General features: G+C 33.5%; 1 protein-coding gene across 4 annotated transcripts in view; it reads left to right on the forward strand.

Annotated features, from left to right (window-relative positions):
* Positions 1-25,891, forward strand: part of LOC122631419 (putative polypeptide N-acetylgalactosaminyltransferase 9) — a 167,188-nt gene that overhangs the window by 47,416 nt on the left and 93,881 nt on the right. Inside the window, exon 1 of one of the 4 annotated variants that reach the window (XM_043817076.1) lies at positions 19-413. The exons of the other annotated variants lie outside the window; for them this stretch is intronic. The gene's annotated coding sequence lies outside the window, so the exon portion shown is untranslated. Of the gene's footprint in view, positions 1-18; positions 414-25,891 lie in introns of those variants that run through there. 4 annotated transcript variants of the gene reach the window in all.

The raw sequence follows: 25,891 nt of genomic DNA on the forward strand, positions 1-25,891 counted from the left end.
GAAAATGACCTCATTTATAAAAGAGCAACGCGTTAACGTGACCGGACGTTTACACTGTCTTACATAAAAAGCAAAATATTTACATTTCTATTTTCGAATAAAGCGACAGACAGTTGTTGTCCTTTTTATTTTTCTTTGTCGCTCGAAGACCTTTGCTTCGTGCTTTTCTCGGAAATTCTCCAGGCATTTGTTTTGCTTTGTTTTGTTTCTTTCCTTTTGTTGTTTATCATCGACGAAACCCGTATAAACTGGCACGAGTAAGTACGTAGTATGTGCCGAGACGCGGAGAGATGAACATCTCGTTATATCGTTATAATTAAACTAAATAATATCTTCTTAATTGGTAGTGTTATTCTATTATGGTTTTATTAAACTCAGTGGAAGCCAGATTACGATCTCACTCTTCTCCATACGTAAGTCAAACTACAATAATTTTTAATATATTGATAGTTGAACCCGTTTTAAGATATATGAAATTAATACGTACTACTTATTAACGATAAAGCGATTTAACGTTATATTTAAGTATAGATAGGTTAAATATTATATAAAATTAATATTTATTATGCGTAATATATAAAATTATTTAGAAGAAGAAGGTAGATATTTTATCATGGACGTTAGGATTCTTATACGATTAGCGATTGATGAAACGTAAAACTGAAGATAAATGTGTAACTTTGAATTCTTTAACTTTAAAGGTTACTCCGAAAATTCATGCGTATATATATATATATATATATATATATATATATATATATGTTTACATATCACCTGCGTTCTCATATAGATACGTATATCTGCGCTTAATATTCGAGAAAAACAGTTCGGCGAAACGAAAACGCAAAACTACCGGCAAGGACGATATAATTTTCCGGAAAAGAAGGAAACGAATTACTCGCTCGTCCGGAGTTCGCTCGAAATGGAAGCGTATCGCGCGTAATGCACGTACGCCGTTAATAAGAGGCTCGCAATTAAAGCTGAATAATTAAACGGTCGTTAGTCTCGAGCACCTGCCGGAATAACGCTTCTCGTAATAATGAAAACCAAGTACCAAACTCTGAAGTCCATCCGGCGAAAACGAAATCGTTATTTAACGTGCTATTCGTTCTCGTTTGAGGTGTTCGAATCGTCAAATTTGCTTTTCTAACGCGGTACGAGGTAAATGACAAAAGAAAGGAAAAGAGAAGAAAACAGAAGGAAAGAAGAAGAAAGGAAGGAAGGAAGGAGCAGAATAGGGCTTTTCATGTCGAAATAGGACCAAAGATTACGTAACACAAAGAGCCTCACGCTGATTTTACCGTGCATTAATAATAATCTCGCTACCGTGTTTACACAATGGCTAAAGTTAAGCGAAAATTATCATTTGATCGTCCAACGACCGTACAGAAACCTTGCCTTGTTTTATAAAGGACTCGGCCATTTTATTAAGCGCGGTATCAACATCCGCTTGGACTCCGCCCAGTAACTTACATAGTACGCTTCGTATATGCCACCAAGGAGAACTGTAATTTTCTGACGTTATGTTACGTTCGATCCTGTTTCTAATTTTTTTTTTCTTTCTTTCCTTTTCCTTTTTCTTTTCGTCACTATAAAAAATATTCGAATTCGAAGCTCGATTTATATAGTTAAGTTAAGCTTTTCTTTTCTTTTAATTTTATTTCGTCAAAAAGATATAAGCACATGTATTAGGTTTAATTGCGAAACGAGAGTGTTCATTTTAGTTCGTTGTATCGTTTTCTTCTCTTAAATATTAATCAATTTTCTGAAATATTAATAATGTTCAAGACGATCGAAAGTAATTAAACTAGATACGAAGATACGTTAGACGAATACTTAGACGTTTGTATAATGAAAAACATAAAGGTAAGACGAAAACAATGTCGAATGGAGGCGAATTATTCATTCGGTGTGTAAATACAACGGACAGTTTTAATTACCATCGATGTGTGGTTAGATTCTCGTTTGTGTGTTTGTATAAAGGACGTAACTATGAATCGACACACGTCGTTTTGTATATAAAACTGGCGTGTCCGTACTCGAGGATTAGCATAACGATCCTTCCAGTTGCATGCATTTTTCATACGTATGTACGTACGTACGTACGTACGTTCCCATCAGATTACGAATACGTTCCATCTTTTTCTCTCTCTCTCTCCTCTTCATTCATCTACGAGACCGTTCATCGTGTTCTCTTGTATACGTGCCAAGATAAATTTGATCGAGATTGTTGTTATTATTGTTCTTTTTGTTCTTTATTTTTTTATAGCAGAGAGAGAGAGAGAGAGAGAGAGAGAGAGAGAGAGAGAGAGAGAGAGAGAGAGAGAGAGAGGAGGGGGAGAGACAGATAGAAGAATTGGTAAGCTCGAATATCAAGAGTTTTAGATATAAAAAAAAAGTAGTAAATGGAATGTCGATAAGAGCAACATAAACCTGATTTTAAAGAGACTAAAAGTTTAAACATACATATATGTATTTATATATGTACACACACACATACACACACACACATACATACATACATATATATATATATATATATACATATACAAATTGAGCTTACGTCTTCGTAGTCGGAGAAGCATAAATTAGTACTTACGTTGCTTCGATTCCAAGCTCCGCTTCAATTTGCATAAAGTTGTCAACGGCGGGCGTATTTCGCGTCCGTGCACTCGTATTTTAATTAAATTCAAATGCAGATTAAATTAACGCCATAAACCGCAGGAGTCCGAGCGTAAGGGTCTCCACCAGTCGGACATCTCTCTCTTTCTCTCTCTCTCTCTGTCTCTCTCTCGTTCATTTTAAACTTTTACAACGATCATTTCGTAGCTAGTTCAAAGAAAAGTAAATGTCGATTAGTCGTCGGCGTGGTCAAAGTTAAAAGAGAACACTTTTTTCGTTATTTGTTTTTTCCTTTACGCTTTTTTTTTCTTTTTTGTTTTTTTTTTTTTTTAAACAAGCTTACGTGACGCTAAATTTTATGAGAAAGGAATACGTAAATTCATTTCTCGAATTGAAAAGAAAAAGTAAATCGAGAAAGGATTAGCGTTCGATCACGCACGGAAGTCCTTTCGAAGACTTTCTAGGCACGTATAATCGAGTGGTAATTTATCGTCGTGCTTAATTAACTCACGATCGTTAATGAGTCTCGTGGGATGAGGTGGGGGCGGAGGAGGAGGAGGTGAGAGAGAGTGGTGGAAGGAGAGGGGATGTGGCGTGTTTAATCCCAAAAAGCTGTGTTTGTGTATAAGGGTCGTAAAGAAGGGCCCGAAGTAACACCGAGAACGTAATTTAGGATGGATTAACGACCTCAACACGGTCTTTCAATTACTCCGTATTCGAGGGGAGGAAACACTCGTCTTTTGATCGTGTCATTTGAGCTTCTTTCTACAAATGAATCGAAAACTTCATTTTATATTCGTATATTAAAATTATTTTCAGATCAAGAGAGTAAGAGAAACGTATTCGTCGGGAAGGATGGTACTAGATAAAATAGGACGGTATAAAAAATATCTTTCTTGTTAAATAAACGACTAAGATACTACGGAGTTTACGCGACAGGATTATTACGAGCAGGTTACGACTAGGTTACGACTTAAAGCTTATCTAGTTGGCTCTTGTTGACGATCGAAGAAGAAATTACATTTAAATAATGCAATCTCTCAGCACATATGCGATTCATGCACCACACCTCGCGTTGAGAGGAAAATAGGGAAAAGGGTTCTCGTTGCGCGGTAGTTCAATGAATTTTAAAGCTTGTACTCTTCTCTCAAATACCTATTCTTCTTTTTTCAACGCACACACACACACACGCACACACACACGAAAAGAAGAGAGAAAGAGAAAAAGAGGTGGAGTAATTCAAAGTAAATGTAAAAGTAATCGAATTCAATGCTATCGATTTTCCGTAGAAGCTTTTATCCATTAGAAAGTATATATATATATTTTTTCTGTACATATTATATAGATACACACATATATACATGTACACATATTACTAACGTAATCAAATATGTACATTGGTCCTATGTGTATACCGTCTTTATGTAGTATTTTTATTTCTCGTTTGCTTTTGACCGCGACCAACCGAGATGGTTCAGTGGTTTCGACCAAATTGCATTCTAAATAATGCATCATTCGTGTCTGAACATTTTGACCGATCTCAGAAATATAGTGAGCATAAAAATGATGTAAGGCTAGAATGAAACTGGTCGTTCGATCAACGATAACTGCTAGGAGGGTTGGAGATATGACGATAGGGCTATTAGAGGTTAGCGAGAGAAAATATGTCTTTTTAAAGGATAGCTTAAAGCATCGGAAAATATAGTTGTGCTCGTTTCGTTCCGATCGATATGGAACGACGAACACGATCGTTGCAATTGTCAGACAACTTGTTCGAAAAAGAGAACGAGAAGCGAAGAAACGAGAACTTAATTCAATGACTTTTATCTCTTCTTAGAAATTTTTCTTTTTTTTTTTTTTTCCTTTTACTTTATTTTTTAAAACAAATTATGACTATGCTTATTGTCGATATCTACTTACAGATACTTTATATTTTCTCCAATATATCAAGACTTTTGCGAAAGTTTATTAATATATTTAAATTTTATTTATCGTTATTTAATATTTCTGAACAATTTTACAAGGATGTGTTTTCATTTTTTGCATACCATTGATCTGTGATATATTAATATATGTTAAATACTTGTCGTAATCTTTCTACTTTGTTTGACTTTTCTGTTTAAATATGTATGATGATGTTAAACTAGTAGTATGTTCTATTAGAAGTCTCGTTATTACACTGTTCTCTCTCTCTCTCTCTCTCTCTCCCCCTTTCCCTTCTTCTTTTTGCTGTCATGATAATATTCCTCAATTTTTTTACAGTTGGTTTAACTTTGTTGAATATCATATATTACATATCCCAAGTCTTACGTAATATAAACATATATCTATTGCTAATCTTCATAGTAATCTTTTAACTTTGCGTCTAAAGACTGTAACTATTCTTAATACATTTATAGTTATTTCTCTTGCAGCATCTTTATCTACTCTGTCTACTTTTTCATTATATAAATTATGCGATGTTTAAGTTTTTGCTTGTAAAGGTGTTTAAATAGCTATTTACGTGATCTTGTTTGTGTAAGCCCGTTGAAATATAGAAAACATTGAGTAGGTTAATTCGTCATCTTTATTTTACAATAGTCATATATACATATAGATATAATATATATACATACATATATATATATATATATATATATATATATGTACATTTAAAATAGTCGAGCAAAATTCACATATTTTACTTGTGCAGTCGAAAAACTACATCGTTTAAAGTTTATTTACGCGGTATTTTATCATCCGACACATTCTGGAGAGAAATGTTTCGCCCTGGTACGGGCTGTGCTTTACATTCCCTTCCCCTTAACCCGCTACTCCTTCATTATGTAAACCTCTATAATATATATAGTAAAGTTTCTTTATTCGCGTAACGCTTGCGGAACCGAACCTACTGACCATATAATCGAATAAAGTTACTGTTTTTTCTCTCTCTCTCGTTTTTTTTTTATTTTTTTATTTTTAATGACAACGAGTTTCTGATACGTTGAAAGTAAATTTAATAAAAACATTGCAACGTCGATTTTCTACACTCTTTTTTCTTTTTCTTTTTTTTTTTTTTCTTTTTAATAGATTTTTCTTTCGGATAAAGTTTGTCGCGGAACAAGTAAATAGGGCAATGGATGTTATCAGGGAAAAGGTGCGAGTAGAGAAAAAGGAAGACAGACAGAGAGAAGCAAGTTGATGAGAAAAGGATAAAAGAAAAGAAGTCTTGAAGTCTTGAATAATGATTAAATAAAAGATTTTCCACTCTGCGAAGCAAGAAAAAGGCCCTTCAAAAAGATCGCTCCTAGCGACGTAAATTCGCAAACTTATACAGGTTTAATGATTAATTAATTATTTTACAAGTGGGAAGTGGAATATCAAAGTTTCTACTCTAAGGTTGAATAAATAGTCGAGAGGAACCTTTCGTGGAAAATAACGATAATTGTTTCCGAGATTTTATTTGTCGAATCTTCGAGCAGAATGGCAATCATGACGCTCTAATTTTGTAATTTCCACGAGAAAACGAATGCTTGTTAGGAGAAAAGTCGTACGAGTACTCGGTCTCGTTAATTATGGAAATTAATTAGGGAATATCGAATTTTGAGTATGATTTTTGTCCACCCAACTTCTCTCTTTCTCACACACTCTTCTTGTCTCTCACTTTCTCTCTTCTTCTCCTTTTTCCTCTCCATGACGAAAACTTCAGATAAAATCGTTATTTCGCGTTCGAACTTTGTTGTTCGTCGAGAGAGAAAGAGAAATAGAAGGAGAATGAAAGAGAGAGAGAGAGAGAGGGAGGGAGAGAGAGAGAGAGGGAGAGAGAGAGAGAGAGAGAGAGAGAGAGAGAGAGAGAGAGAGAGAGAGAAACGTTCGTTAGGAAGGAATTCGTTTGTAGAAGAGAAGAGAAAAAGAGAGAGTGAGAAAGAAAGACAGATTCGACAATGTACTACTTTGGCAATTTCTTCTTTTCTCCTATTGCATTCGGCCTCGTAAAGAAAGAGAGAAGGAAAGAAAAGCGCGGAAACTTGTACTGTAGGTTACAAGACGCGAAGTACCACTGAAATTGGCAAGCACCAAGGAGTTTTGCTCCGGATGTCTAATCGATTAGAACTCTTCCCGTTCCTTTTCCATTCCAATTCAAGAACTCCTCCCGGACGAATCTTCCAAGTTTTCCTCGTTTCTTCGCGAAGCAACCGAATCACCGTTAGATCCAAACTATCCCAACTTTTTCTTTACGAAAAAAAAATAAAGAGAAAGAGGGGGAGAGAGAGAGAGAGAGAGAGAGAGAGAGAGAGCATATCGCGAATCCTTTTAATTTGAATGAAGGATCATAGGTAGATAAGTATTTATCTACATATATTTGGAAAAGAGATATCGGTCAGTACGGTATTATCGAAATTATTAGAGCATTATATTATTCTTGATGATTTTTTAATATAGATATTACCTTGATAGATAGATTGGTTAGTCAGTCGGTAAGGTATCATTTTATTCTCATTGAAACTCTTCTCATAGAGAAATACTTTACGATTTTGCGAATTATCGCGAGCGTTCATTGTAACTTAAGAAAACTCGAGGTCCTGTTCAGTCTAGCCCTATTTTACGATGTCGAAAATTTGGAGAATTTCGTGAACATCTCTCTTTGAAACTATTTTAGATAAGTTATCGTCAAAGTTAGCACTCGCCCATAGGGATAGTATAGTCCCTTATGATAGCATCGTTTTACTGGTATACTTTCTCTATGTATCTATTAATTTATGAATTTTCCTAGGGTGTCGGAAGAAAGTTGAAAAGAGGTTATCACTGTTCTCCTTAACGTTTTCCCGTAAGTCGTCTCTAAACTTTCATAAAACTCCTTTTCGCCTACGTCCGCTTGTTCCAAATTGCAGCCGTTGCATCGGACTCAACCCTCGTTTCCCTCGCGCACAGTTTCAATTGAGAACGTGTTACGCAAAATGTAATCGTAGTCTTCGCAACGAAAGGACAGAGAGGGTAGACGATAAAATATCGGGAATGGTCAAAGTTAATTAACTTTCTTATCTATATTATCGGAGGGAAATATAGGAGGGTAACTATCGAATGGATAAAAAAAAAAAATGGAAAGTATTCATAATGTCGGCTCTTCTTAATTAATATTTAATTCTATCGATCGTTGGATACATTTAATACATTGTCAATAATTTTAAGTCGATATTGTTAATTATTTTTGTTGCTTTTATTTATCGATATAATTAATTAATTTTGGTACTTTGATTCGTTGATTGTGATCTTTTTATGGAAACAATATCGTCCTTTGTTGAACGGTGCACGTGTTAACGTGGAATTCTCGTAACAGTAATAATAACATCGAGTGTTTGTCCATTCATGAAATATATGATCTCGTTCTCCACTCCTCCCCCACGTCCATCCTTCCTCCGATGTAAATGTCAAACGTGTGGACAGCTTTTGATAGGTTGTCGTCGTTTCGTTGACTTTCAACACCTGCTTTAACAAGTGCATATATTTTTTTTTTTCTTTCCTTTTTTTTTTACAGCGTCGTGGAAAGCCACTTCCACGCTCTCGTGACCGTGAAATCGTACAATGGTTATACGATACTCGTTCACAGATATATATATATATATATATATATATATATATATATATATATATATAAAACTTATTATCCGCTTGAGACACAGCAGCTTGGTTATCTCATTTTTCTTCTGTGTTCTACTTCTACTTATTTCATTCTTTTCGAAGCTATTGGTATCTGATAGCGTATCTGATACTTTCAAGCATTTTCCTCGTTTTTCAAAGCTCGATCGAACGATTTATTATAATTTGCTCGACGATCTAATAGCTTAACGATGAGAAGAAATCGAATGGAACAGTAAAACTTACTTTATATTGCTGCAATTTCATATACGATTATTTATATACCAATGGATGAATCATACATACGTGTAATTTGAGAGATTGCATTATTAGCTGAGAATAATAAATGTGAGATACATTCTTTATTCAAAGAAGACATCATATGGTAAAGATAATTGAGATAGATTATCATCAACCGTAAGAAGGACCTTTTTCTTATATCGTCGGCTTCCATTAAGGAGTATACACTTAAAGAAACGGTAGGAATAACATAAACCACGATATAGAAGAGCCAGTAGTGAAATATTATTTCACTTGGTATATCATCTCTGAGATCTTCTTGATCCTTTTTTCGATATCAAAAAGTACATTCGCGAAGCATTCAGAAAATACGAGAAATATTACTGTAAAACGTTCTTCTTTTTATACATGTGTCTACTTACATACATACATACATATATATATATATATATATATATATATATATATAATACAATTTCTTTCTTTCTTTTTTTTTTTCAGAAACATGTTATCGTTTAACTTGTAAGAAAACAAAGATAGGGAATATTTCGTGTTCGATAGATTCGATAGATTAGAATTTAATTTTAGAAAACAATAAATAACAATAGAGATACCGACGGTATTTTCTCTCTTTCTTTTTTCTTACCGATTTCGTGACACGAATTACCGTACGTTGCACAAACCGAAGAAGAAGAAGAAGAAGAAGAAGCTCGGACGTTCGGTTTTCTCATAAAGGCCATTGAAAGTATCCGCTATTCTCCTACATCTTCCTTCACATTCTCCTTCTTCTTCGAGGTTGCAAGCCGCAGGTGGTATAGGTAGGTTGGTAGTATAGGTAGCTTGCTCGTTCGGCCTTCGTCGACTTTCAGTTCTCGCCTGAACGCCGTCAGGTGTACTAGCTCTTTTCCTCACTTTTTTTTTCTTGTCATTGAAAAAAATACAAAAACATAACATATATAATCGTACGTATTTCGATTATTACAAATGTTTCCAAGTGATATATTTTCTTTGTGTGTGTGTGAGAATGTATCTCGGATATAAAAACTTTTGGATTTATAAAAATGATTACGAAAACGTGGTGAGTATATTTGTTGTTTCCGCGTATCAAGTCGTTCTTGTATCTCTTTCTCTTTCTTTCTCTTTTCCACTTTCTTTCTCTTTCTTTCTCTCTCTCTCTCTCTCTCTCTCTTTCTTTCCCTTTTATTGTTATTTTAGACTTATATATCATGGATCAAGAGCAAAAGCCAGCTGGCGCTGTTGTATTGAATTATAAAGAGAGAGTGTTGTCGCAAATTTCATCGTGACAGCATGGAAAATACGCGGGGAGAAGCGACGCTTATAGGATTAACCGCATGTAACATACTGCCGATCGTTTCGACATTACTTACGCGAAAGGTTACATGCTCGGATCGTGCATATCCGATTATTAATAGCTATCCAATTCGAGCTCTGTTCGCTAAAAAATTTTCTACGGATTCTTTCTTTCTTTTTTTTTTTTTTTTTTTTGGATCACATCGACGTACAATTTTTCGAAATTTACGCAAGATCAAAAGTATTACGATCTATCGATGAAATATTTGTAAATACCTTTTACAAAATTTATTTCGAATGCTTTTCTGAAAGAAAGATCAGACTTAAAGATGACTTCGTTCGTTCTCGTTCCACGATTTTACCGTTGTTCGACTGCTACTTGTCGTTCCTTTCTCCCTCCCATGCTCACCATAAACGGTTCGTCCGGTTCAATTATTCGATGAGTCTCGTAAGCTCCGAATCAAATCGACTCTCTTGTTTCCTCGTGTTTTTTTTTTTTTATTATCGTTTTCATAAAATTTTAAACGTCCCTTGGGCCATCGTTCGAGCTTCTCTCATTCGGACATATATTATACAAAAATGCGAAACGTATCGATCCATTGATATGTGTCCATTTCTTGTATCCTTTCTTTCGTTCGCTTTATACATTTGCTTTCCTCGAAAATGTAAACGAAAATTTTAAACGAAAGAAAAGATATGTCACACGAAAGGAAGGAAGAAAGATGAAAGATGCATTTCCTTTCGAAGAAAATGGAATTTTCTCGTATCTTCCTAATTCATATCTCATCTCTAATTTTTACTTGTTTCACTATGTTGATTGCGTCTCTTACTCGACTCTAATGAGTTTCCCGGTAATGCCGCGACAAATAAACCATTTATACCATAATCTAATTCGCTATAAAGGTGACGGTAGTTTCTCTACAAACACATACGTTCTCTCTCTCTCTCTCTCTCTCTCTCTCTCTCTCTCTCTCTCTTTCTCTCTCTCTCTCTAGTTTGCTTTTCGCGAGTATCGAAAATGTTTCTCTAAGATTAGATTGGTGGTAGCGATAAAGGAAGGACTTCAACGAGATGACATCTTGCCGCGGGATGTCACTTTGAAGTGAACTTATTAAACTAATTTCGCGACAATTTTCGCGGTTGATCGTTGCAGGTGATTTTCAAAGAAATATTAAACGAGTTTACTAGTGGAGATGTTCCTCTAGAGCTTTGAAATCAGGTAGCAATATTTGCGAGAAAAAGGTTCGATTATAAGAAGTCGAGAACAAGGCAATTAGCCGAACAATTTTAAATCGAGGTACAGATACCGGTTTTCTTTCGCGCATACACACACACACATGTACGTACGTGAAGAGCTACCCAGTACTTATACAAATGCTCGAATGCGATTACAGAAATCACTTTCTCTCGTCTGACATTTTAATATGTAAAAACGGTAGACTGAGTTGTTAATGAATATCGATTTGCAAGTAACTATATTCTCAACATTTTTCTTCTTGTTTTTTTTTTTTTTTGTACGACTAATCGTGTACTAATGTATTAGAAAAATTATTGTTTTTACCATTTTCTAACGAAATGCTAAAATATTTTCTCACGACATGGTGTTTGACCTTTTCGTTCGAGAGATAAAAATGTCTCTATTTTTTTTCTTCTTTTTTCCATTAAAGAAACAGATTAAAATTTCGTACAATGTCTCGTCGTTATCTCATAGATATTTTATTCTTTCTATTATCGTGTATCTATCGTTATTATAAATAATCTCGTAACTTGAGATCACATATCAATGAGTAAAACACGAACGGAAATGCTTCAATGACGCGCAATTCCATGTTTTTCTTTTTTTTTTTTGTTTTTATCTTATCCGGATTACCATCGTTTGATATTAATCCTTTCTTTGCAAAGGAAAAGATTTTTTTGAATAATCAATATACGAGATCTCGTTACTCTTTTTTTTTTTGTATATTTCCAGGATATTATTTATCGTAGAAATATTTATTATAAGTTACATACGAGTATCGTAAAATATGAAACAAATTATTATACAAAATATTAAACAATTATATGTTATATTTCGTACATTATGTATGAAAGAACATTGTAAAAAAAAGTTGTATCAAGAAATTCGAAAATGAGAATGGACGATGGAAGATAGGGATAAAATTTTTTGATTCTCGTCACGCGTCTCCATTATTTCCTCGTAAACTCCGGAGATAGTGCAATGGTTCTTAAAAATGTTGAATCGGATGGTGGGGAAGATGTGTCTAAAGAGATAGAGAGAAAAAGAGAGAAAGAAAGAAAGAGAGAAAGAAAGAAAGAAAGAAAGAGAGAAAGAGAGAAGAATCTTGGAATAACATGTCCTCGTTCTTTTAACCTTGTACTTGTTTGTCCTTTTCCAATGTTCTTCATCGTTCGCGCCTTACATTCGAGACGAGACTTACATACATACGAGTCACGAAGTCTACCAATGGAAGAGGAGACGCGAATTAGAACTCATTTCCGAAAAGACGTGATACGTGACTGGACAACGTGGTAGTACATACATACACTCATACATATATATCTACGTATATACTTATATACGGATAGTGTTTCATTACCAGTTTATTACGTTGCTAAATTAGGTTCGTACCTTTACGATTCAGAGCTTTACTCTAGAAAGACTTAGTTTCTAGGCGAGAGGGAAGATAAGAAATTAAACGTCGATCTTTCTCTCTTTTTGCTTTCCTTTTTTTTCTTCTTCTTTTCTTCTTCTTTATTTTTTTATTTTTTATTTTTTTTTCCATTTCCATTTACGATTCCCTCTATTCCGATTCATATGACAACTTTTAATTTATCTTTCGTACAATTACGGATTAAACGTACAAATCACGAGGGAAATTGAAGAAATCGTCAAAAATTTCGACGATCAATTATACACGACAGTAAGTCTTCCTATTTTTAAAGTCAGCTTGGGAAGTTTATTTTCCTATGGAAATCAAATTCGAACGTTATTTTCGTGGCTCGGATAAGATCGATTTACTTCTTTTTTTTTGAGGGGTTTGTTTCTTTTTTTTTTTCAAACTACGAGTTATCTAACGTTTTATGAATTACGTGACGAATTATGCAATTTGATAAATGTCACTGGTTATGGCGCTCTAGTAAGCAAGAGTTTTATGTAATAACGTATGTGCTCATAGTGGATACGATATCTATTATTAGATACATGTATATATCTTTACGGTTTTTTTTTTATGGAATATTTTCTTTTTTTTTTTATACGATTCACATTTACATGGTGTTTCTATAACGGTGTTTTATTATTTACACGTTTTATTTACTTTTACATATTTTTACGATTTTATGATTGTTAAAAATTGCATGCCGATTAGTTCATAGAAAATTATGAGTATTTAAAAAAGCAAATATTATTTTGTTATAGTTTCCTTGACACATTAATATTTCTTTTATGCGTTCATTAAATAAAATAGTTCTATTGAACGCTCTTCTACATTTTTTATTACTTTTTTCTTTTTTCTTTTTTTTTCTGAATAGTTTATATTCGTTTAATATAAATTTCATATTTTTTGTAAATCAATTTTTATGTGACTTTTTACAAGATTTTTTTTTAGCACGGTGGCTTCTACCATGTTAAAAGAGACATATTGATACACTGTGTATCTATAAGCTATTATTGTGATATTCATATCATCGATAAAAAGAGAGAGAAAGAAAGAGAAAGAGAGACAAATAGATCAGAAAAACTTTATCGTTAAAAATATCGTTAAAAATATCGTTAAAAACTTTATGAGATCCTTCGTTTAAATGTCTATAATAGTAAAGTAGCTTTCGTTAAAAACGTAATTAGGTACTTAGTGTGTTTGCCGTGATCTTTCAACGTCCAAATATTAACTAAAAATTAAATCTATTTTTTAACCACTTATTTATTTATTTTATTGTAGTTAAACTTTATTTCATTCGTTATATTCCATTATTTTATATTATATCTTTTTATACGTTTTAAAGGAATAAATAAATAATTTTATTTCTAAAGTATACAATATTCATTCGAAATATTTTCTTTAATATATATAGTTTTTAGTTAATTTTGGACAGAGTTAATCCGATCAAAATAATCTTTGCAATACCTATATTAAATATGATATACGTGAAATATGATATACATTGATATAATGATTGGATATCGAAGCGTAACTTTACCTTAAAAAAAAATAAAAATAAAAATAAAAAATAAAAAAAAAATAAAAGAAGGAAAAAAAAAGAAAAAAAAAATGTCTCACATTTCGGTTCAGCGTTAAAATCATATTTCACTAAAGTGTGTATGCACGTATATATCTCGTTTCCGTTATTTGTTTGGACCGGGACAACCAGAAATATACAACATCGATCTCGTTTCAAATGACAAATCCACGAATCAATCCATATGCAAAACGTATTATTGACCGTTACGTTTCGTTCATTTGTTAACAATCATATTGCAGGGAAGATATTTACGAGTATAAATATACGGTAGTTATAAAAAAGATATTGTCTTAACGATACTATTTAAAATATTTTATTTATTAATTTGTTATAAGTCTTTTTATTTCGTGATACTTTAAAAAAAGAATTATTTCATATCATCATATTTTCGTTTTTACAAAAAGAGTTACATGAAATTGCATAATAAAAAAATACAAATTGCAATTGTTATCCCTTATCCGTTATCCCTTACTAGTTTTAATAGTCTTTTATTTTAATCATCGTACCATCGCTAATCTTTACTAAATTACTATGTTAGATTATTATATTACGATGTTATTATGCATCGTCTACAAATGAAGGATTTGTATGTATCGCTCATTTGAATTATAATGTCTGAAAATGTTGGAAGAGTAACTATACTCGTGTGGGGTACGATCAAATGGCAGTAGCGAGAGAGAATCATTTCTCCTCTGACGAAAATTTTCCATGTCTCTAGTGTAACACATTGACCATCATGAAACAAACCATCCATTGATCCAATGCTTGAACAAAATATGCTTGTATGGGACCAAAAATCCCCCCCATCAAGCGGTTGTAATCTATGGGTTGTACGTTCCCGCAGTTGCAATAAAATTACACCATCGGCATATGCCAATTCTATCGTATCCGTTGGATCGTAGTAATTCCACATGATTTTGCGAAATGTAAAACGCACAAAAAATAGATTTAATTTGTATATTTTTTTCACTCACTTTCTTTCTCTCTCTCTCTCTTTCCAGTATGCGCGCGTGTGTATCATTGATCATTTATTTTATATATTTTTGATAGAATATCGTTTGCATGTAGTAATACTTAAACAAAAAAAGATTGATAATATTTTTTCTTCTTCTTCTTCTTTTTTTTTATACGGTATTTCTCGTTTTTTGTTCGTTCTCGTTGGAAAAAAGAAAACAGAAGAAAAAGAAAAAGAAAATAAAATAATATAAAGGATGAATGAAATATAAAAACAAAGAGAAATCGTATTATGGGGAGTGAGAGAAAGGGTATGCAAGGTCGAGAGGCTATCGACCATAAAACCGCAAGTCAGATCGAACTTTTGTTTTTAGAATGCGAATAAATCTTCCTCGAATCGGTTATTTTTCGAATCCAACATTTGCAATCGAAAGCAAAGTACAATTTTTCTTTTTTGCTCGGTGTTCCTCGACATTTTGTTTCTCTCTCTCTCTCTTTTTTAAGGAATAGAAGAAGACTAGTTTGCTTGAAAAGGAGGGGTACGGAGACGAGGGGAACGAAGTTTTCCTTTGAAAACGACTCGAGTTTCACTGCGGAGTTTTCGTCATGACGAAATTTTTGGCAGGCATCCAAAAAAAAAATTTCTTCCTTTCCTTCTCCCTCATTCTGTTTTCCTGTCTCTCATACTACCACGATGCCAACCGTGCGGATTTTTATCCGCATAGTGCGGTCGCTTCCCGTCCGCGGTTCGTTGTTTGTTCCACCATTCGAGGATTCTCTTTTCTTTTTTCTCTTTTCTTTTTTCTCTTTTCTTTTCTTTTCTTTTCTTTTCTTTTTTTAGAATCTTCTCGGCAACGGAAACTGTAACCGCAATGCTAGAGAAAGAAGTGTTCTTGTTTTCTCTCTCTCTTTCTTTTTGTTTTTCTTTTTTGTTGTAAGAGAAGGATGATTGCGGGAAACAGTGGTGGATCATTTAAATTGGGCAACGGCATTTCGAGATACGCGTCTCTGCGGCTCGGTTAATTAAGGGGATGTTCTGTGATTTTTATATGAGGGGAAAAAAAGAATGGGAGAAGAACACAAGTATTTTTACGTCGTTAAACGAGCGAGCCACTATTAGGGTGTCTAAAATAAGCTATTTTTGTCAAGTTTCGTTCTGTCGCTTTTTTCTTTTTTTTTTTCTTCCTTTCCTTTCTTTTTCCCTTTTTTTTTTCTTTCGACAAATTAACGTGCACATGAGAAATTTATTGTGCGTCATTAAACCGTCAACAAGGTGATTTGTTAAACGATGATTTCACTTGTGTTCTGATATAATGTTCAAAAAAAAAAAAAGAAATATACGTTCGAGTTGTTCATTTTACGATTTCATTAATTTATCAAAAATTGTCTGTCTCCGCTTGGACCATTATATTTTTTTTATTAAAATAAATTTCATATATTCGTGTATTCATCGAAAATCGAAAATCTCGAGTAATGCGTTATCTGCCAAATCGATTTTATACAATTCGATATATTCATTAAATATATTTTAAAACTTTTTATAAATGAAAAATATAGGAAAATTCTTCATTGTCACGCTTTTTATTTAGACTATGCTTTAGACTTTATTTTTATTAAAAAGTATATATATATATTTTTTAAAATCTTTTAAATGTTATAAATCGAAATCTTAATCTTTGATACAACAATAGTGGTCTTTCTTTTCATATTAATAAACGATTGTTTGTTTAACAAAGTCAGTATGACTCGATTCATATATGTTTAGTGCATCGTTGTTAAACAGAACTATACGTGATCGTAATAAATATAATGGTGGAATATGATAATGATAAATAATATGTATATCGAGAACGAGCAGTATACTAACGCGAGATGTTTGAATTCACTACCTCTCGTTTCCAATCTATAATTAATCATCAATCATGAATCCGAATGTTTGTTCTACTGACTATGCTTCGATGAAATGATTTTAGGAAAACAATCATAATTGCAAGTAACTAAATTAACAATAATAGTTTATGTTAATGTAACGTATTGTTAACAAATTGCGTTGTATGCAAACGGCATATCGGGAAAATTTCGCTAGATCGATACCACTGACGAATGAATCATGTTATTTTATTGTAGATTTTATTTATGTACGTATTTACATACTAAATTATTCTAACAAAGTAAAATGAGAGAGAGAGAGAGAGAGAGAGAGAGAGAGAGAGAGAGAGAGAGAGAGAAAGAAAGAGAAAGAGATATGCTATTGATTTCAAACTTTCCATAAACGTCATATGTATTTCCTTGACGTTGACTACTTCGATAAAGAAATTAATTTAAATAATATCATAATAATTAGATATTCCGATAAATATCTCGAATATTTCTGAAACAACGTAAAGTTATGTATTAACTACGATATGGGACGTAACATTGATTGAAAAAGAAAAGCAGTAGCTTATTCGTGATGCGATTCGATATCGACAAATCGTTATTAATGTTCTGTTTCGTATATCGTATATATAACTGTACGGAAGAGTGAGAGAGAGAGAGAGAGAGAGAGAGAGAGAGAGAGAGAGAGAGAGAGAGAGAGAGAGAAACAGAGAGAGAGAGAGAGAGAAATAAAGAAATAGAAATTAAACGAGGTTGGAAAAGGCGAGAAAGATAGCAGTGATAGCGGAAGCTCGCGTATTCTGGCGACTGGCCAAGGTCGATCAGGTTCGAGTGTCTGCAGCAAAGTCTCCGTTGGTTTCTATACATACATATATACATATTTTCTATGTATGCAGGTATATACATAACGTATCTACGTTAGAGAGGCAACTTATTTAACAGACTTCTTTTTCTAATCTCGGATCCGCGAATGAAACGAGGGGGAGGTACGGATACTCTCATATAAAGGAGGAAGTGCTGTTTTCGAAGAACTTCAGGAACGTTTAGTCAGCTCGAGCTACGTGATCGGTTTTCGCGAGTGGATTATTTTCAAAAGTAAAATTACGTTGATTCTGGGAAATCTTCGTTTACGTTTTCTTTTTTCTCTTTAATCTCTCTTTTTTCCCCCTCTTTTCTATGCCATCCTTTTTAAGATTTTCAAGATGTAGTGAAAAAGAGAGAACGTTAATCGTCGAAATTATTTAAAATACGAATAAAATCCCATTGGATATTTGTACAAATCTAAATATATGTATATTTATTATGCATCCTGTAATACATAGGTTAGATCTATCATCGATTTCTAAATAACGGAATAAACATTTAACGTTTCAAACATTTTCAAATTGCTGGATATATCTGCAATGTAAATAATTAAAATTGTTATGCAGGAATGTTTAAAATATTCCCTATCGATTGCGTCGATCGGGCGAAGCTTTTTTTTTTTCTTTCTTTCTTTATTGCACGATTCTTATTCGATTTTCTTTTCTTTCATCGTTCGATAATTAACAAACGATTATTACTCGTCGAAAGTATCGTTAATCGAATTATTCGTTCTCTGCATCGTACAGGCGTGATAGTTTAAGTAGGTCGTCCCATCTCATGATGATTAATCATCGTTTTATCATCCATATTAACTTTCTCTTTTCGTATCGATTTTCTTGGGAATTCAAACCCAACGCTCGTCGTAGGAATCCGATGAACGATCCTAGAACGCTAGAAGCTGCTTTCTCGTCACGATTTTACTCGTCGTTATCATTTTCGAATCGATACTCCGCGCATTCATTCGAACGGTAATCAGATTTCCTCGGCGTTATTCGAAACGGATGGTGGGACCCAGAGAGCGCATTCTTTTGCTCTACTGATCTCGAAGAGAATCGAGTTGCGTGAACGATTTAACCGGTTTATATTATTACTTTCCTTTGGCCGATCGAAACACGTCGGGGTTTGAACATTCGAAAGGCATATAGGTGCGAATGCAATACATATTATCTAAAATATGAAATCAAAGATTGATAATAGGACATGAATTATCAAATAAAAATATTAATAACGAATTTTCTTGCTATCTGACACGTGAACATTTCCTTTTGAAATCGATCGAATGAATTAGAAAGAAAGAAAGAAAGAAAGAAAGAAAAAAAAACAAAAAGTGATGTATGTAATGATAAATAAAAAAGAGGATAAAAAGAAGACGACGGATTGAATGAGGAAAAAAAGTAAAGGAGAAGGAGGAAAGAATGAAAAAAGAAGAAAAAAAGAAAGACAAGAATAAAATAAAATAAAATAAAATAAAATAAAATAAAATAAAATAAAATAAAAAGAAATTATGAAAGACGAGAGAAAAGTGGAAGAAAGGTCAACAGTGAGAATTCGATCTTCGCGTGAAGAGCAACGAATAAACGTTGACCTTTCGATGACACACTTTCCCGTTAACAAGAAAGACCTCCTCCTCCTCCTCCTTTTTCTCCCATACGTGCCCATGATGATTCCTCTTTCTCTCTCTTTCTCTTTCTTTCTCTTTCTCTCTCTGTTTCTTTTCGTCGAGAAGAAAAGAGTAGGATGATGACACACTACTTACCTGTACTAAAATGCATCCTACTTCCTTTTGCTCAAAGCTATGCATACACACGCATGTTGTTAAAACATCGACGAGTTGAAAACCTTGTACACGAGAGCGAGAACGAAGTTGTCTTGGATTATCGAATAAACGGAGAGAGTTTCTCTTCGAGAGAGATCATTACGAAACGTGCCTGTCAAGGAACTAATAATAATATAATATACGATGGATAATTCGTCGCACCTTTTTTCTTTTTTCTTTTTACGAGTCCTTTAAAAACCGGTCATAGAATTCAAATGATTTCGTACAAGAGTGGCCTACAAAGTATAGAAGGAGGAAGAAAACTTATAAATATTATAAAAAACGTGAAAACAATAAGAAAACTGAAATTTCGAAAATATATCAAATAAATGTCGAACAATTGTCTTAGAGATTATTCTTCTTCGTCATTTCGTTCGATTCTTTCGTAATCTCTCGTATAGATATTCTTTCTTCATTTTCTCTCTTTTTCTCTCTCTCTTTCTCTCTCTTTTTTCATCCCTACATCGAAGTTATATTCGTAAGGAAAGTAGTGAATTTTTACTGTTGTACGTCGTTAGCATATTGCTGGGAACGCTCGTTTTTGCTGAAAAGAACTGACCCGAGCTCTCGTGAATTCGTTTTTGGACTTTGTGAGAACGCGAGCGTTGGGATTGGTACTCTGCTGTAGTAGTAATCGTTAGTGTGGTAGCTGCGTTCCAAGTTTCTCTTTTCGCCAACTAATTCCATTTCGAAGGTATTCCAAGCGGCGCTAATCGAATCCGATCCAGAGTCCCTTCGTCTCTTTTGTTATCTTCTTACTTTTTTATTCTCTCTTTCTTTCGCGATAAAACGAGTCACTCTTTTAACTGTGTACTTATGTATACGTGAGTATATACATGTATGGTCAATTTCGAGTTGATGTCATTAGCGACAGTGATTGCATCCTTTGAATACGTTTTCTCCTTTTTTTTTAATCTTTTTTTTTTACATCTTTTTTTTTTCTTTTACAATTATTTTTTTAAAGATCACTCTGGCAAGTGAATATCGTTTTTCGAAACTTCACGAATCTATCCCGTTCGATCGATAATTCCAATTGGCTTCTTTTTTTAAAAGCTTCTTTTTTTATTATTTTCATTACTGTGCGATCGTTTGCGAGTGATCGTTAAATATTAAACGCGTTTTTCTTTGAGCTGTAGTTTTCTTTTCTAACTGAATGCAAACGTGTATCTCGATCAAATTTTATTCGAACAGTTGAATGTTTCGAGAGGATTTCTCAAGCGAGATTATCTTCGATTAAATTGTAGGAGGATTTTTTTCGATTAAAGAAATTAATTTCTGCAAAATTCTTGGATCGTTCAGTTTTTATTATTATTATTATTTTTTTTCTCTTTATAACGCAAATTTGTCATCGGGAGAAAAGAAGAATTAGAATGAAAAATAAAATTCGTTTTTTTTTTCAAGATTGCACCGTTTCGTAAGAGAAGAAATATTTTTAAAAGATTCTATGTTAGATCCTAATTAAAGTTGTATTAGACAGATATAGTTATCTCTTTTTTCTTTTCTTTCTGTGACACCGTTTTGACACCGTCTTTCTTCATTACAAAGAAGAATTATTTTTCCGCGAGTTATTTGTGTTGGAGACAAGGCATGCAAATTATCATAGCATCTCGATGAAATACGAGAGAAAGTTTAAGTATCGTGAGCAGTCGTGAGAAGGCAATAGTCACATTTTTTCCTTTTTTTCTTTTTCTTTTCTTTTCTTTTCTTTTCTTTTCTTTTTTTTTTTTAAGAGAGTCGAGAAATTGCTTAATCGGACGACAAAGCGAAAGAAACGAAGAACGAGAAATTGCGCGAATCCGTGAACGATTAGTCCGATTTCGCGAACGACTCTCGAGAATATAAGTGCCTACTAGGTTGCCGTTATCTGGCAAGCATGAAATTAAGTTAAGCAGCACCTCCAACTGCTCAGAGATTAGGGAGTGACTGTGAATCAGACGTTAGGTAATATGCTTGTAAGAAAAATCGTTTCTTGGCCAAGAGATAATGATTTCTTCAAGTTTTAGTGTTAATCGTTAAACTCTTTTTGTTCTTTAATAAATGTATCAATTTTTCGGTAAAATTAAAAAGTTATTCAATTTATCATTATATCTACTTATTCATTTATTAATCACGTTGATTGTTAATCATGATTAAAATAAAAGAAAACTTGTTATAGAGGCATGAATAAATTCCAGCTCGAATAAAATATGTAACATTTAAAGTGAGAAAGAAACGATAGTAAAAAGAAAGAAAGAAAAAAAAATATACAAAAATAAACAAACGAAAATTATGCGAAGGTACGTGTAACTACGAAAGATGATCGCGTTCGCTTTGATTTTTCTTTTTCCTTTATTTGTTCTTTTTCCTATTTCTCGTGCGACGAAAGTAACGATCCAACGAGACGACGAAGCCTTAATTCGATTCCAAAATGGTCGTTAACGTCGCGACCGACTTCATTCGACGAAATTTATTGCACCCTCATCCCCCTCCCCCCTCTCTCTTTGCTGCCACCATCTTTCTCTCTCTTTCTCTCTCCTCCCTCTCTATCTCTCTCCTTCCACTCATCTCCTTCACGTTACGAACTTTCCACGAAGATAAAAGCAAAGTTTCTCGTGTGTCTCAAAGGAGTCCGCGAGAGGAGTTTCCGGCTCGTGTCGTCTACTTAACTGCACGCATAAATCTTGCGTAATATCGCGCTATTCGCGTGGCACCGAAAGAATGACACGTTCATAAGATGTTTGCCAAGGATCTGTGATCATCGTGAAAATTAATAAACGTTGGTAAAAGTTATAGTCGATCGATTTATACGGTACTCCGATAAATAAAATCGATCTTACGGATTCGCTAACACGAACGTTGAATTATAAATGAAATTTATTAAAACGATGCTCGGTTGTATCCTTACGAATGTACTTAACTCGTTTTACAATCGTCGACTTAAATAGATTAGAACAGAATCGTATGTTGCAAGTTTATCTCATTTTTATGTTGGTTTAATAGTTAGGAGGTTCGTGGTAGGTAGTTGGTAGGGTAAATGAATAAATTACTTCGTGATGTTTCACGATGATTATTATTTCTTGCGAACGAGAATACATCATTCGTTTGATCCAAATTAGTATTGTTGTATGATACGTATTGTATTGTCGAATAATACGATTTAAATACTATGCAAATCTATTTTTAATTATACGATGTTATTTCACTAATACAATGTAAACATTATGCATTATCTATTTTCATTGTTCGCGCACACGATAAAATTTATGATGTCCGATATTCGTAGTCCATCGCTCGTCTATCCTGTCTGAGATAAGTATCGAAAGGTTGTCAGTATAAGTCCAAATATTTATGCGGTAACTTTACACTTTTCTCTATTCTCTTTTCGTTTCCTATCTCTAACAGAAACGCACTTTGTTAGTACGTTTACCTTTGAGCAATTTCTTTCATAGGCCAACGTTAGCGAAAAATACTCGACCTCGCAACGACTTGCTCATAAAATTAGCATTTTAATGGCGATTCTTTTTTTGTTTTGAAAGTACTAACGACGGCCACGTAATGTTCCTAGCCGTTTTAAAATTGACTTTTACTTATCGTTTTCTTCTTAATGTTTTTATTCGATTACAAATAAACGTTCAATCGATAGACGTCGATCGATCGTTATAAACGATGCAAATGTTTTAATGAAATTTTTTTCTTTATATTATAAACGAGAACGAGATCGTACGCGTGGTTCGGTTAAGCGATAGTACGATAAATAAAATTATTGATCGATACCCGGTAACCTTAACGAGATGATATTTAACGTATTGAATAAAGGAACATCGTGATGAACGATAAAGAAAGGAAAATGAAGAATATAAAAAAAGAAGAAAACGTAGATATACGGGAACAAGATGCACCCTGGAACGAGCATCGCTGATTTTTGTTTCGCGTGTTAACCAGTCGTGTTGTTGGCGCCTCAAGGAGGTCTTTCACCTTGCTTCTAACCATCCCTTAAACGTCACGTGGCTAATTACTTGGCACCGTTATAGTCTCATGCGAGGGCGTATTTCGAAGTAAATGTCTTTCACGACTGGGAAATATTTCGATTTTATTGTAGGAAATATCTTATCGAATTTGCTTTTCTCTACGTATTCTCGTGAAATACTTTCTACGTTATCGAGTCAACGGATATTCAAGATAAAGAATAGAAAGAAAAGAAAGAAAGAAAGACGTATCCATCATGTTCGCTAATATTTGATGTTCGGAGATTATGTTTGTGGCTGCAATAATACCGGTTGAAGTTCAACCAGAGAAAGGAAGCGTACACGAGTAAACTCACGTCTTTTCGATTGTGTTGGCCGGCCACTACTAGCTACTACTGTTTCTACGAAAGGTTACCTCTAGTTGACAGAGCTTCCTATCTCTTCTCTATTTCCCCATTTCGCTCTCATATTTATTTAGCTACTAGAAATTCTAGGTTCAATCCGACTTTACTCGGAAGTACTATATTACGATTCTATTATTTTCTTTTCCTTTTTCTTTTTTTTTTTAATTTCGAAACAAAATGAATCGAACGAACAATTTTGAATTATCGTATTACATCGAATAAGCTATCGAACTAATTTAATATCTTGAGATACGTATATCCCGATTCTTTTCTAACTTATATAGAATAGAAAAGAATGATAGTCCGTTTATACTCCATTATTTCTAATATTCGAGACGATCTTCTTATATCTTTCAATAATGGATTGTATGAAAGATATTTAAATTACGATATTCTTATCGATATTAATTAAATTAGGTAATAATTCCCTTGGAAATGAAGGAATTATGGTTTCGTTTCGTGCCACACACGTACACGTCAGACAATTTATTTCAACGCGTTCATTCGTTCGTCCCTTCGTGTTCGTTCGGTCGTTCGTTTCACCCTTTGAACGTCGAATCGAGCATTGTGGTCGGTTGACCACAAACTGAAGAAGCGAGAAAGAAAAAGGAAATAAAAAAAGGAAATGTAGGCCGAAGGGAAAAAATTCATGGTTGTCCGGTGAAAGTTGATACTCGGCGGAGGTAAAGAGGAGTGACAGTGCACGATGAGTGTGAGTACGTGTGTGGTGTGTACGTGTGTTTATGTGTGCGTGCGAAGAGAAGGGTCGTACAACAACGAAAGGGTCGCTTGAGTCTTAATTAACTCGCTCTGCTGGTTTGCTCCTGGCCTTTTACTCTCTGCTTTTCTCCCTCTCTTCTTTCTACAGCATCATCGGCTTTAGCACACGCCTTTTCAGCCGCTTTTCCTCTCGTCTCTACTAAATCCATCCCTTTCCTTCTTTATATCTTTTGTTTTATACGTAGTCGAAATAGTTGTAACTTTGTGCATTTAGATCGTTGCGAATTCATTTCTTTAAATAATTTTCTTGGAAGAAGATAAATAAGTAAAGTTAATATTTATCGTTAAAGAAAGAGAAGGAATTTATTACGTTTTCTATAGGGTTAGACTATATCATCCCTTCTCGTCCCCCTTATATAATTCGAATTTTGTATAATAAATTGTTACTTGTGTTTATCTATATCTATATTTAAGGATTCATATATAGGTTATTATCTAACTCTAATTATTATCAAACTTTGTTGTTATTAATCGATTTAATTGTTTTAGTATTTCAATCAAATCTTTATTTTCTGAAATAAAAATTCGTTCGTAATGTCGATCACAGAGGAAGATTCTAAGACGATTAAAAATTTATCATTCGTAAGTATATTTTTGCAAATGTATGTATGATATCAATTTGTATAATCTATATGAAACTCGTAAAATGTTGATTTATATAACTGAATATATATCATACCTGTGTTATTAGTATATCTACTTATTTACTACTTTATACGTTCGTTGTTTTAAATCTATTTAATAACAACATTTAGTATAGAAAACTGAGTCGATTTACATTCGAACGTAGAATCACATTGTATAAAAAAACGTTTTGCATTTCCTTGTATTCCCTTGATGGTTTCGTTTACTCCCTAGAGCGCTTGAATCTTATTTTCAAGAAAATTTGCATCGACCGAAGGGCCACAACGGACGTTCGGGATTGGTTGATTTTCATCCTTTTTCTTCCTCACCCCTTATCCTCCTCATCCCCTAGCACGTTCGAGCTGACGTCGTACGTACTTACTTACGAGGAGTTTCGTATGTTCGATTTAACTCTAGGAAATGAAATAATGCGAAGGAAAAGGAAAGACCGGAAATGAATTCGTTTTCTCAAAAACATAAAATTAATGGCTGTCTTGATTTTCCGGAAAAAAAAGAAAAAAAGGAAAAAAAAAAGAAAGAGAAAAGAAAACGATTTAATGAAATGAATGTATAAGTTTATTATTCTTGATGAAAAACGA

The sequence above is a fragment of the Vespula pensylvanica genome, chromosome 9, assembly GCF_014466175.1.
Source record: "Vespula pensylvanica isolate Volc-1 chromosome 9, ASM1446617v1, whole genome shotgun sequence".
NCBI lineage: Eukaryota > Metazoa > Arthropoda > Insecta > Hymenoptera > Vespidae > Vespula > Vespula pensylvanica.